This window comes from Notamacropus eugenii, chromosome 4, assembly GCF_028372415.1.
Source record: "Notamacropus eugenii isolate mMacEug1 chromosome 4, mMacEug1.pri_v2, whole genome shotgun sequence".
Taxonomy (NCBI): domain Eukaryota; kingdom Metazoa; phylum Chordata; class Mammalia; order Diprotodontia; family Macropodidae; genus Notamacropus; species Notamacropus eugenii.
In genome coordinates, this window is record NC_092875.1 from 200,456,277 (window position 1) to 200,471,323 (window position 15,047).

General features: G+C 39.3%; 1 pseudogene; it reads left to right on the forward strand.

Annotated features, from left to right (window-relative positions):
- The window catches only part of LOC140502395 (centrosomal protein of 97 kDa-like), a 52,536-nt pseudogene that overhangs the window by 184 nt on the left and 37,305 nt on the right, over positions 1-15,047 (forward strand).

The window sequence follows — 15,047 nt, forward strand, 5'->3', positions numbered from 1 at the left end:
ATGGGCCATTTCACAGATATGTTTATCAGGAGAGAAAAGTCAGTAAATCTTCACTCCCCCTGGATCAAGCTTTTTGTATTCTAGATGGAACCACTTCTGATGAAGCCTGTGAAACCTTCCCAAAATAATTGATTAAAGTTTAATTTCAAAAGCAAAATATACATGAGATTATAAAGAAAGCAATAAAATGCAATTATCAGGATATTAAAAAAAAAAAACCACAACTTAATGGATGCCAGATTAAGAACTTCTGCCCTAGTTGAAAAATAATGATGAAGACTAACCCACAGAATGTGACCTTTGTCAAAAGTCAGGGAAATTGCTCTGTGGTCACCCATGCATTTTCTACCTTCACTGAGACAGTTTTTCCAGGTACAAGCCTCATTCCTAAAAATGTGGGAGATAGAGAAAGCAAGGCTTGTGAAGAAAATGCATTAGATTCCTTGACATTTTAATAGCCTTACTAACAAAAATAAATCATAAATCTGAGAATTAGGTTGATTGGCAGTTTCATCTACTGGTCTTCAGGCAAGGACTGGAGTTTATATTCAATCCATGAGCATTTATTAGGGCCCTGCTGTGTGCCATTGACTGTGCTAGGCAACTGGAGATACAAATAGTAAATAGTTGGGGTTTGTACACAGTAGAACTTTAATAAATATGTATTTAAAAAATGAAGGACTGGGAAAATAAGAATATAGCATGCTAGATTACCATATATGACTGTATTTAGAACATATATTTAGCCTTTCCAACTCTAGTTGGATTTTATTTTTATCTGTAGCGTTTGCTACCTTGCTTTCAGCAAGTATTTCTTAAGCATTTGCTATATTCAAAGCACTGCTCAGTCTGAGAGATTCAAATGCAAAGCAGTACAGGCAAGTGAACATGCGTCCTAATGGGAGAGACAACATATATGTATACAAAAACACACATGAACACACATATAAAGATCTATGCATACATACATATAATTCGTAGAAGGTTTGGGGAAGGATGACACTAGCAGCCAGAGCTATTATAGAATTCTGAACTTAAATCACAAAGCTCTTTGTTTCAGTCATTTTTTTCAGCTGTGTCTGACTCCTTGTGGCTCCATTTAGGATTTTCTTGACAAAGATATGGGAGTGGTTTGCCATTTCCTTCTCCAGCTCATTTTACAGATGAAGAAACTAAGGTAAATAGGGTTAAGTGACTTGCTCAGGCTCACACAATGTGTCTCAGGCTGAACTTGAGCTCAGAAAGATGTCGTCCTGACTCCAAGCCCAGTGTTATATTCACTGTGTCACCTAATGGCACCAAATCAGGAAGATCTGAGTTCCAATCCCATTTAACCATATCACGCCCTATGCAGTGAGCTCTAGGATCAAATACCAGGTTCTTTGCTGGACATTTAGAGCTCTTCACAATTGACTTCTTTCTATCTTTTCTAACTTCTTTAAATTTTCTCCCCTCCAGCCACTCTATAATCCAGCAGCACTGGCCTACTTGCTGTCCCTTGACTATGACTCATCTCTAACTCCCTTTGTATCCCTTTGCATGACGCTGGCTGTGCCCCATGCCCACAATGCTCTCCTATACGTATTACTTGCTCTTCTTTTAAGATCCACCTCAAATATTACCTTTTAAAACAGGTATCTCTCAGTTTGTGGCTGTTGTTTGGAGGTAATGGGGGTTAAATGACTTGCCCAGGGTCATACAGATAGTAACTGTCTCAGGCGGGACTTGAATTAAGGAAGATGTTTTCCCGACTTCAGGCCCAGTGCTTTCTCTACAGTACCACCTAGCTTCTAATGATTAACGCCTTCCTGCCTTGACTTGCCTCTACTCTGCATATATCTCTTCTGTATCTAGTCATTTGCTGTCTTACCCATTAGAATGAAAACTTCTATGAGGCAGACAATGTTACTGCCTGTCTTTGTATCCCTAGCGCTTCACACAATGTTTGATACATATGAAGTGGTTAATAAAGGCTTATTGTCTGACTATGGTCTCTACACAACACCATGCTACCTTGTCTTCTTCCAGAGACATTCAATAGGTATTCTCTTCCCAGCTTCTCTATGGATTTTAGGTGTTCCAGGAAAATTATTGTATGACTTCTTCTGACTGGATGGATCACTTAATAATCTCAGGAATTAAGAATATGTGAGAACCTTCTTGTAATTTCTTTAAATAAGTAGCTTTACTAAGTAGAGCAAAGCTTCAGGGGAAACAACAGTTCTCTATACAAAATACATATGCGTCTATTTATTCAAATATACTTAATATATATTATTTTAACTACTGGGATTTTAATTTGAAAGACAATTGTAGTCACCACACACTGTCATGTACACTATAACACTGTGATGTATAAATTGTTCAGGGGTCCCCTGAACTTATGCTTTTAGTTGCCATATTTTCCAGAAATACTGGACCCAGAGTATGCAAGAGACCCTTAACATTTCCACGATGAAGTCCCCCCCAACCCAGGTGACATAATATGTTGTTTGCCCCACAAAATGGACTCCCTTTGTGTACCAGGGAGTCAAGACAGGGACTATTCAGTCTGCACTAGAGTGATACCTAGGAATTCTGCAATAACTAAGAATTTAGTTTGTTATAATACTTTGGAAATTCATTCTACTTAAGGACATTTTTATACCAACTAAGTTTTAATGAATTTCAATTTTAAAGGTTTATTTTTGCTTTAAGGTGAAAAAAGAGCTATCATTTTAAAGGTTTTCAACTAATTTTCTTTATAAAAGTTTAGTGATTCTCTTAACATCAGGACAAATTTTAAACTGTTTTAAAAGGAAAGGAAATATTTTTAGAAGAAATGTTTTTTGAAAAAATCTCTCTTGTAAGGCCTGTGAAATTTTCATTTTCAAGATAATGCATGTCTAAATTAATGTAATGATATATAAAGCAGAAGGGATCTTGCTGTTTTGATTTGCATTTGGAGTCATTTCCTGGTCTAAGCAAGAGTTAAAATTAGTATTTGAACTTATCTTATGTAAAACACTTAATTTTTAAAGTTTCTCTTCCAGAGTGAACATAGTCAGAGAAGGATAAACAAGCCTGTGAAACAAGGGTGTATATCTATTCAGGTGAGGTTCAAGCTAGAAACCTCTTTTGTTTAAGGCAGTACATTTATGCTAGTGAGGAGTAATAACTTGTGAGCTATCTTGTCTATGGTAGAAATATAAAGGAAAGTGAAGCAATCTATACAATGAGTTCAAAGGATTTGAAAAAATAAATAAAGGCTTGATCAAAAATATGGAAAGCAGATAAGAAGGTTTGGGACAAGTGGGGGTGATCCAAGCCCCTCCTATCCCTGGATAATTGCTAAGTTGAGAGGGTGTGAGGAAGTTTGACAGGATTCTCACCCCATTTCTAGTAATTCCTTCCTATTCTTTTTTGGTCCATGTTTGTTTAATCTCTTTGCCAGATTTGTATCTTGTAGGTTCAGTACCTACACTTGCAGATAACAGCTCACTCTGGGTACCAAATGCTGTCCAAGACCATGACTCATCACCCATCACCCTCTGGACCTGGCATCACACTGACTATAGACGCAATTCCTCAAATGGCAGAACCCTGTGAGACACGGACAGCTCTACGTACTCTTTCAGCATGAAGCAGTTTCAGAAGCTGAGGTCTTCATCCCTTACCACAAAAGATTTTGGTTTCCATCTGTTTAAGAGGAGAATTATAGGGTGCTTGGGTGCATGTGCTTGGACCTAATCCTAAAATCACGTTTCTCCCTAGCCTCAAAACACTATCCCAGGAAGCTTCTCTCCAACCCAAGAACATAGCCTGCCCCAGCAGCAACTGTTTTCTCTTTTTTCTGATATAGTAGCCAGCTGCACCTATACAACTTGATAGTCTGAACCAGCTGTGTACTGGCTGAACAGTTTGTGTATTGGGTCACAACGACATTTGCTACTCACTGACCAATCATACTTATCCTAGACTTAGACATACCTATACTCCCTTACATTTATCTTGTCTAACAAGATGTTGGTGGGAACATCCTGCCATTTCTCAGTCAGCCCTGACTGTTAGTTAACTTAGTGACATTTCAGGCTTAAAACTATACCTCCATGTAGCCCCCCTGCCCCTTGGGCTATTTCCAGATGAACTCAGCGTAAAATACCTGCACAGGAGATACCAAAAGTGCATGTTCCTTTAAGAGCTAACCCTCCTCAACCACTCCCTAATCCCACCCTGAATTACCTAGTTAGCATATTTGGCACATGTTTTACTGTAGAATATCTTATTCAGACTTTACCTGTACCACTCTAAGGTTGCAGGTTCTCTAAGAACTCTTGCCCACTGAAAAGTGTAATATATCTTTACCTTGACCTCAAGAATGCTTGAGTCTACAAAATCATTCCAGGTGACCTGCCCCTGTACTCTGGTCTTTGCAGAAGTCTCACTCCCCTCCTTCAGTATAAGCCTCATCAGTATAATCCAGAACAGTAATTTGTGGAGGAGATTTCTAAACAAAACAAGCTTAGTAAGAAATTTGGTCTCCAAAACTTAAAGAAAAGGCACCTTGCTCTGTTTGAGCAGACTTTTTACCCTGTGTTGTTCTCCCTTTCACCCTGGTTTACTCTGTATTGTTCCTTCCCCTCCCCTGTGGGACATTGGGAGAGGCAAGTAAGTGGACCTCTGAGCCTGGTTTTCTTGGAGGGGTCCCTGTGCCCCAATTTTTAGGTCTCTGTACACTGTGGTGTTAACTTAAAACTTTATGTGTATTTTCTAATACATGCAGTTTGAATTCCTGTGAGGATGGGAATGGATGCTCTTTATCTGATAAGTAAGGGGATAGAGAACTCCAGCCCCAGGAAGTAAAATGTTATTTGGAGCTGGGAATTGTTTAATTGGATATGTTCTTGCCTTAGGAAAAAACTGAACTTCCTCACCAAGATAAAAACCTTTTGGTGCTTAGGAATTTGTGATTATTGAGAATTTTGGCTTTGTGGCATTTGGGGATTTGTGATATTTAAAAGACATTTTGCACCAACTCGGTTTTTGATAAATTCCACCTGGAAAAACTTTCTAGATGTAAGCCTTCTCTCTCTCTCCCTATCTTTTCTTTGCCTCCTCCATGGCGTATGCATTTTCTAGTCTGAAACAGCAAATGGAACTGTGAGAGATGGCAAAGAGTTAAGTTTCCACAGAAACTAGTTGATGAAATCACTGAGAATAAATCAGATAATAAGAAAGCTAGCACACTGCAGGTGGACTCAACCAATCACAACACAGACAGTGGCCTTCAGAAAATCACAAAGTTCTTGATAAAAGGAAACCAACCTCACCCAGTAGGGGAAAATGATTTAGAATAACTGGGAGAAAGCTCTTCTTCACTGCACTTGCTTAATGAACCTCATGCATATAAGCAGACCCTGCCCACATAAAATTATCACTCCATTCTCTGATCAAGGGGCCTATGACAAGGGAGGGGTGCATATGCTTAGGGGCAAACATACAGTGGGAGTGTCAAAAGATTGTGGCCTGAAAGAGAACAGACCAGTCTGTCCTCTGATAGGAGGATCTATCCTGAACTAACAGTATAAAATGCTCTTCCTTCTGTATCCAACACTCCCTCCTCCCATAAAGGAGGCTTTTGGCCAAAGGTGTTCAATTCCTCTGAACTCTGCTTTAATAAATTTTCCTTGATATCTTTCAGTGTCAAGCATGTGCCTAACAATTTTGGTGCCCAATGTGGGGCTTGACTTGCTGACTTAGGCAGAGTGAGATAAGATATGACAGGAAGAGTACTTCTGCTGATTTCAACAGTTCCTGTATGTTGATTCTGCCCCATACAGGTACACAACCTTTAACCATGTTTAGGGATTTCAGAGGAATTGGAGGAAGCCTTGCTAGCAAGATGGTATACTGAGCAAAAGAAAGAAACACCCTTTGTCAATCAAGAGGTACCTTGGGAACCCTACAGCTCATCTCTGGGCAGAGGGCAGTGTCAGTCTTAATGGATTTGCAGGTGGGAGGAATGGGTTCTACACCTAGGGGGTGGGGAGGAATCCCCAGAATGAATTTTGATAGCTGGGACAGCTTTTGATAGCCAGGACACTCCCTATTCAGAGAGACTATCAGAACCTGCCATGGGCTAAAGACAGGCATGAGAATGGGAGGGAAAAATTCTAAGGTACCTAAAGAGGGGAGAAATCCCTGGGACAACTGGGAGGATTCTCCCAAGACAGGGAAAAAATAAGTGAGTGTTTTTAAGATAATGGTACCAGGGTGAAGTAACAGCATGGACTTTCCTCCACCTCTTTAACTTGATTTTCAAAATCCTTTTTGAGCTCTTCCATGGCCTGAGCCCATTGAATATTTATTCTGGATGTTTGGGACATAGAAGCCTTGACTTCTGTGTCTTTCCCTGATGGTAAGCCTTGTTCTTCCTCATCCGAAAGGAAGGGAGGAGATATCTGTTCACCAAGAAAGTAACCTACTATGGTCTTATTTTTTTCCCTTTTCTGGGCATTCTCCCAGCCAGTTACTTGACTTCTGAGTGTCCTCTCCTCACCCACCTCACCTCCAGATCCACCCAGCCAGCACTTGGGGTCTGAGATTCAAATGCTGCTTCCCAGCCTTAGGGCTTTGGCAGGGGCGGGGCTGCTATTCAGTGTGAGATTAAGTTCAGGTGCTCAGGTGGGGGCAGGGCTGCCACACAGGCTCAGTTCCCTCAGAGGGTTTACTGGGAGACCTTCAACAATGGATCCAAGCTCCTGCCTGCTTGGGGAGCCCTTGTCTGCTGCTGCCTCCGCTGCTGCCTCCCGAGGGGGCCCAAGCCATGGAGACACCCCACTCTCCTCCCAGTGAGCCAAAAAGACTCTCTCACTCACCCCTGGTGCCTGTGGGTGGAGGGACCTGCGGGGCTGCTGGAGATTTTGTCCCTGGAGCCTGCTCGGATCTGCTCCTCTTGGTGCCATGCAGCCAAGGCAGGGCTGGGCTCTGCTCCAGGTCCGGTGCATGATGAACCTTTGGTGTCTGTTTTTCAGAGCTCTCTGGAACAGAAATCTCATCCGCTCTGTTGTTCTGTGGCTTCTGCTGCTCCAGAATTTGTTGGGAGTTCTTCTTTACAGATATTTTATGGGCTGTGGGTTGGGAGCTAGCATATGTGTATCTTTCTACTCCGCCATCTTGGCTCCTCCCCCCAGCATGGACTTTCTAGAGCACTCCCACCAAGCCCAGCCAGATACCTGTAAAAAATGGCTCTAAACAAATTCTGAAGTTGCAGAACCCACAGAATGATGGAGTGAAGCAAATCTCCAGCCCAAGACAGCCTGGAAGGTCACTGGGAAGGGTCTATCATGCCATGCAGGGAGCAGAGCACAGTCCAGTGTCAGTCACAAATGCACAGAGGGGACCTGAGCAGGCCATGGGGAGACTGAATCTCTCACACCTGTAGTGGTTTCCAGATTTCATGACCCCAAAATGCTGAGTATATATTGGAAGCTTAATGAGGGACCTTCCACATTGGAAAAGACTGTGGGACCAGGAGAGTGGAGTGGTCCAGCCCAAGCCCCAGGGCTGCAGAGGGGGGAGTGGGTAGAGGAAGTGTCGGCAGCCACAGCAGCAGAAGAGGCAGCTGCAGCCACTGTTTCTGGAGGGCTAGGCCCAGAGATTTGGTGGGGGGAGGATGGAGCAGCTGAAAGTACACCTTGAATGTCCATTGAAAGCAGAGAACTACCTTGACAAAGAGCTCAAAAGTCAAGTAATTGGCTGGGGAAATGAGCAAAAACTGGAAAAGAGAATCAGGCTATAAAATCTCACTTTGGTGACAAGGAAGAACAAAGCATAAACAGAAGAAAACAAAGTCAAAGCTCTTTCATTCAAAGCCTCCATGAAAAATACGAATTGGTCTCTGGCCATGAAAGAACTCAAAAAGGATTTTGAAAGCCAAGCTAGAGAAGTAGAGCAAAAATTGGGAAGAGAGATGAGAGAGATGCAAGAAAATCATGAAAAACAGGCAACTGCTTTCTAAAGGAGACCCTTAAAAAATGCTAAAGAAAATAACATTTAAAAAAAATACACTAACCCAAATGGCAAAAGAGATCCAAAAAGCCAATGAGGAGAAGAATGCCCTAAAAAGCAGAATTGGCCAGATGGAAAAAGGAGATCCAAAAGCTCACTGAGGAAGATAATTCCTTAAATACTAGAATGGAGCAGATGGAAGCTAATGACTTTATGAAAAATCAAGAAATTATAAAACAAAGCCAAATGAATAAAAAATAGCAGACAAGGTGAAATACCTCATTGGAAAAACAACTGACCTGGAAAATAGATCCAGGAGAAACAATTTTAAAATTATAGGACTATCTGAAAGCCATGATCAGAAAAAGAGCCTGGACATCATCCTTCATGAAATTGTGAAGGAAAACTGCCCTGATATTCTAGAACCAGAGGGTAAAATAAATATTGAAAGAATCCACCCATCATGTCCTGAAGGAGATCTGAAAAGAAAACATACTAGGGACATGGTAGCCAGATTCCAGAGTTCCAAGGTCAAGGAGAAAATATTACAAGCATCCAGAAAGAAACAATTCAAGTACTGTGGAAATACAATCAGGATAACACAAGATCTAGCAGTTTCTACATTAAGGGATCAAAAGCCTTGGAATATGACATTCCAGAAGTCAAAGGAGCTAGAATTAAAACTAAGAATCACCTACCCAGCAAAACTGAGTATAGTACTTTGGGGGGGAAATGATCATTCAATGAAATAGATGATTTTCAAACATTCTCTTTTTAAAATTTATTTATCTATTTTTAGTTTTCAAGGACATCATGAAGTGATGAATTTGATTTAAGTGAGCAGAATTGCACAAAGTCCTCAGACTCACTCTCTCTTCAAAAGTCATTGAAGTCCAGTAGCATGACAAAAGTCAAGAGTATTGGTAATGGATGCTGTGGATGACCTTGGCCTCTTAGAGTCTGACCAAGCTCTAAGAGCCCCACAAGCCTGTGCCTCTGTGACCTTGAGACAAAAATTGTTTTCAATAAACCAGACTTGAAAAAAAGCCAGGAGGATGTTTTTGCCCAACAAGGGAGGTTTTAAGGAAAACTTTCTGCTATTCCAAGGCTACCTTCTATTTTTCTAAGAGAAAAAACATCTCAGGGTTTTAAATTGAATAGCACTTTCTTATTTTTCTACTTTCATTTAAAATTCAATCTCATTTTCAGTTCCAAATTCTCTCTCCCTTCCCTCTCCCACATCCATTGAGAAGGCAAGAAAAAAAAACAATTACAAATATGTATAGTTCAGCAAAACAAATTCTCCAATTAATCTTGTCCAGAGAGGGGAAAATGAAAATGAGGAAAAAGAAATAAAGACAAGAAAATGTATTTTTTATGAGAACAAATTTCAAAATCTGAAAGAGTTTTAGAAAGAAATTTATTAAGTCATTTAGTAGAGGATAGTGAGCTGGAAAGGAGGTGTGCCTCCCTCTCTTCCAGGCTCCTTAAGCTTTACCTTATACAGGATTTAGACAAAGGTGTCCACGCAATAACCACCTATACACAGTTAAGCAAAATTGATGAGACAGGCCAACTTGAAAACAAGGTAGACTAAGACAGGAAAGAATTACTGTAAACATTCAATAAAATTTGGGTTAGGCCAAAACACAAGGGAACCAAAAATAGAAGTTTAGGTGGATTCATCAAAAGTCCTGGATGTAGTAACCCAAAACAAAAATGGTTTAGGTGGATCCAGGATCTAGGGCAACAAACAACCACCAACACCACCACCTGATGGCCATCACCACCATTTCTATAGAGTTACTAGAGTCAGATGACATTCTGGGGAAAGACAATCTCTAATCATATAAGGTTAGATTTAAATAGTAAAATAATTTTTCCCAAACAATAAATTTTTTCCTCACATATGCTTCAATTTGCAATCTGAGTTCATCATAACTCTATATGGAGGTGGATAGCACGTTTCATTATGAGGCCTTTGGAACTGTGGTTGGTCATTCTGTTTTTATCAGAGTTAGAAATGAGATTCTATGATTCTAAGATAAAGATGAGAGGACACTGCCTGAGACTATAGTAACTGCAAACCAAATGGTCTAAATAAGCTGATAAAAAATATGAAATTAATGAAAGTGACATCAATGTTGGTACAATTTCTGAAAGAACTCCAAAATAACTACCTCAAAAGTCACAAATCACTGAGCTGATGCCTTTCATCATTTCTTACATCACATTTAGTTTTCTATCAAATTGATATGTTATTCAACCATTCCTGAAATAGTGGGCGTCCCTTGAGTTTCTAATTCTTTGTCTCCACAAAGAAACATACTAAAACATTTTTATTATTTTTCTTTGATCTCTTTGCAGTATAGACCTAGTGGCTTAGTCAAAGGGAAGGGACACCTTCATATGTAGAGATGACTTCATTCAAGAGGAAGTAATAGCACCATAGCCAATGACTTCAGTGATACTGAAAACAAATAAAAGCTCCACAATCACACACCCACAGAGGGAAAGCCAGGTGGAATCTAGAGGTGGAATCTCACAGTAACGTTGCCTGGAGCAGGTATTCCCTAGAAGTGTGCCTCTCCTTCTATGACCTACACTCTTCCTGCTGATGATGAGCATGAATTTATGGAAGAGGATGTCCCAAGTCAATGTGGGAAATGCTTTATTGGATCTTTCCTCATTAATGATACTTCATCAAATCCCTTTGCTTATGAGTCTAAAACTGATTAAAGGGTATTCTATATAACCTACCAAGACTGCCAAAAGGCTAGAGATGATCATGGCATACTATATTCTTCCAGATCCAAGTCTGAAATTGGGTAGTGGTAGAACAGCAGCTCCAAAGAGGAATTCGTAGTTTTTCCTTTTTGTATAGGAAAGTCTCATCCCTGATGTGCATTTAAAGTTCTCCTCCTTTTTTGGTTGTAATTAATGAAAAGAGAGCATTATTTGTTACCCACATTTCCAGATCAAAACTCTGGCATCATTTTGTGCAGTAATCATTTGAAGGGAACTGGATTGTTAAAGTGTAATGTTCCCAGATTTATTCAAGGTTGGCTAACAAGGGGGCTTTGTGAGATCTGATCCAGTGGATTGGGGGAACCTGAAGTCTTTAGGTAACACATGGTCTTTCTAGGTCCTTGGGTGTTACTTTTTGACTGAGTCCAAGTTTTATAGAACAAATTCTTTTATTAAAGGGATTTCTTTTCCAAAGTTTGGATTCAGTCAAAAGGCCACACTTGAGGACCCAGAGGGACACATGTGGCCTTGAGGCCACAGGTTCCACACCCCTGTGAGTGGGATAGGTTTAGTGAAGACTTCTCAGATTGTAATTCTTCCCCCAGGGGTGAGGTAAGGCCTAAAGGCTCAGGGTTACAATATTTTTGGAATAGAATAGTTCCATATAAGGATATAAAACTGTGTAGTGTATAAGGGTCTCAATGATTGGACAAAACTCACATAATTCCTCGATGTCTTCATTTCAAAAAGGATTGGTTAGATTTCGTGTCTAGAATGTAAGATCATATTCTTAGCTAATGAGGATAATGGTCAGTGGGGGGAGGAGGGACTTGCGTTAGGGTCTATATAAATCACTGCCCTTTTCTTTGTCTTCGGCTTTCCTACTCCTACAGGTTAGCCCCGCTTCTCGAGAATTGAATAAATCTCTTTTCTGTCATCACTTTGAGAGGCCTCTGAGTAATTGATTTATGTAGGGACCTGAGCCATCCCACACACCTGTTTTAATCTATGACTTCAGTTACTATGTGTTCACTTGGATGCAGATAACACACTTGATCCATGAAGTTATTATTTCAAAAACAGATAGAGGACTTCTCCCAAACCTATTATCTGGAATTCTTCCCTTCCTCCTAACTAGCTGCTGTATCATCCTGAAGATAACTACATCCTGAGGCCCCAATTCCCTAACTGATGATTGTATGACTAACAAGTAAAAATAAGCTTTCATCATTCAGTCTATCAAGTTTTCATCACTGTGATCTTTTCACCCAAACAAATCATTTAAGTTGTACTTCGTTAGGGATAGGAAGGCCTCTGAGAGCAGTCAGAGGGCTTTCAACTATATTTTCCATAATGAGATTTAGACACTGATGAGTCCCAACTCTTACATGAAGTGTTAAAGTAACGTTTTAACTTTAATAAAGGATGAGATCTGAAATACAGATGCATTTTTTAAAATTATTTTTTAATGTTTAACAATCACTGCCATACAATTGAGATTTTATCCCCCCCACACCTACCCCCCACTACCCCCCTCCCTCCCCACGACTGCATACAGTTCTGTTTAGGTTCTACATATACTTTCCTATTGAGTACATTTTCACTATAGTCATGCTATGTAGTCAGACTAAAATAAATGGAAGAAATCATATAACAAATCAAAACATGATACACAAACACATACACATACACAAACATGATCTGCTACATTCTGCGAATGACTTCCATATTTCTTTCTCTGAGTGTGGAAGGCATTTTGCCTTAGAGAACCACCATTGGGATTTTATTATTTTTTTTTTAAGAAGTTCTTGCATTATTACAAAATTCCAAGTCTACCAGAAAAAACTCTCACACACTGTGGTCGTTGCTGTGCACAAAGTTCTCCTGGTTCTGCTCCTTTCACTCAGCATCAGGTCATATAAGTCCTTCCAGGCCTCTCTGAAGTCTTCTTGTTCATCATTTCTTATGGCACAATAGTACTCCATTACATTCATATACCATAATTTATTCAGCCATTCCTCAATTGATGGACATCCCCTTGACTTCCAGTTTTTGGCAACTACAAAGAGTGCTGCTATAAATATTTTTGTACATGTGGGACCCTTTCCCATTTTTATGATCTCTTGGGGATACAGTCCTAGTAGCGATATTGCTGGGTCAAAGGGTATGCACATTTTTGTAGCCCTTTGGGCATAGTTCCAAATTGCTCTCCAGAATGGTTGGATGCGCTCGCAGCTCCACCAACAATGAATTAGTGTTCCTACTCTCCCACATCCTCTCCAGCATTTATCATTTTCTTGTTCTGTCATGTTTACCAATCTTATAGGTGTGATGTGGTACCTCAGAGTTGTTTTGATTTGCATCTCTCTAATCAACAGTGATTTAGAGCATTTTTTCATATGATTATAGATATCTTTAATTTCTTCTTCCAAAAATTGCCTGTTCATATCCTTTGACCATTTATCAATTGGGGAATGACTGGTATGATTATACATTTGAGTCAGTTCTCTATATATTCTAGAAATGAGGCCTTTATCCCCGAGCTTAGCTGTAAAAATTCTTTCCCAATTTACTGCATCCCTCTGGATTGTGGTTGCATTGGGTTTGGTTGTGCAAAAACTTTTCAGTTTAATGTAATCAGAATTATCCATCTTGCATTTCATAATGCTTTCTGTCTCTTCTTTAGTAAAAAATTCTTCCCTTTTCCATAAATCTGATAAATACACTATTCTTTCCTTCTCCACTTTATTCATGGTATCAATCTTTATACCTAAATCATGTACCCATTTGGACTTTCTTCTTGTGTGCGGTGTCAGGCATGGGTCTATACCTAATTTCTGCCACACTGTTATCCAGTTTTCCCAGCAATTTTTGTCAAACAATGAGTTCTTATCCCAGAAGCTGGGGTCCTTGGGTTTATCAAACAGGACGTTGCTATATTCTTTGCCTACTGTGTCTTGAGTGCCAAGTCTATTCCACTTGTCTACCCCTGTGTTTCTTAGCCAATACCAAGTGGTTTTGATAATTGCTGCTTTATAATACAATTTCAGGTCTAGTAGCGCTAGGCCACCTTCCCAAACATTTCTTTTCGTTAGTCCCTTTGATATTCTAGACCTTTTGTTCTTCCAAATGAATTTTGATATTATTTTATCCAGCTCTAGAAAATAATTATCTGATAGTTAAATTGGTATGGCACTAAATAGGTAAATTAATTTAGGTAGAATTGTCATTTTTATTATATTAGGTCAGCCTACCCATGAACAACTGATGTTTTTCCACTTAAGTCTGACTTTATTTGTGCAAAAAGTGTCTTGTAATTGTGTTCATATAATCCCTGGGTTTGTTTTGGCAGGTAAACTCCTAAGTATTTTATAGTGTCTACCCTAGCTTTAAATGGGATTTCTCTTTCTATCTCTTGCTGTTGGACTTTGTTGCTAATATATAGGAATGCAGAAGATTTGTGTGGGTTTATTTTGTAACCTGCAACTTTGCCAAAGTTGTTTATTATTTCAAGTAGATTTTTACTTGAATCTCTGGGATTCTCTAAGTATATCATCATATCATCTGCAAAGAGTGATAACTTAATTTCTTCTTTGGCTATTCTTATTCCTTCAATATCTTTATCTTGTCTAATTGCTACCGCTAACATTTCTAGTACCATATTGAATAATAATGGTGATAATGGATATCCTTGTTTCACCCCTGATCTTATTGGGAATGCATCTAGCTTACCCCCATTGCATAAAATGCTTGCTAAAGGTTTTAGGCAGATACTGCTTATTATTTTATGGAAAGTTCCCTTTATTCCTACGTTCTCCAGTGTTTTTAGTAGGAATGGGTGTTGTATTTTGTCAAAAGCTTTTTCTGCATCTATTGAGATAATCATGGTTTTTGTTAGCTTTGTTGTTGATGTGATGGATAATGCTAATAGTTTTCCTAATATTGAACCAGCCCTGTAATCCTGGTATGAATCCTACCTGATCACAATGTATTAATCTCGTGATAAGATGCTATATTTGTTTTGCTAAAATCTTATTTAAAATTTTTGCATCCATATTCATTAGGGAAATTGGTCTATAATTTTCTTTCTCTGTTTTGTCTCTTCCTGGTTTGGGTATCAAAACCATATTTGTATACTAGAAAGAATTTGGGAGGACTCCTTCTTCCCCAATTTTCAAAAATAGTCTATATAGTATTGGAATTAACTGTTCTTTAGATGTTTGATAGAATTCACTTGTGAATCCATCTGGCCCTGGAGATTTTTTCCTAGGGAGTTCATTGATGGCTTGTTCAATTTCTTTTTCTGAGAT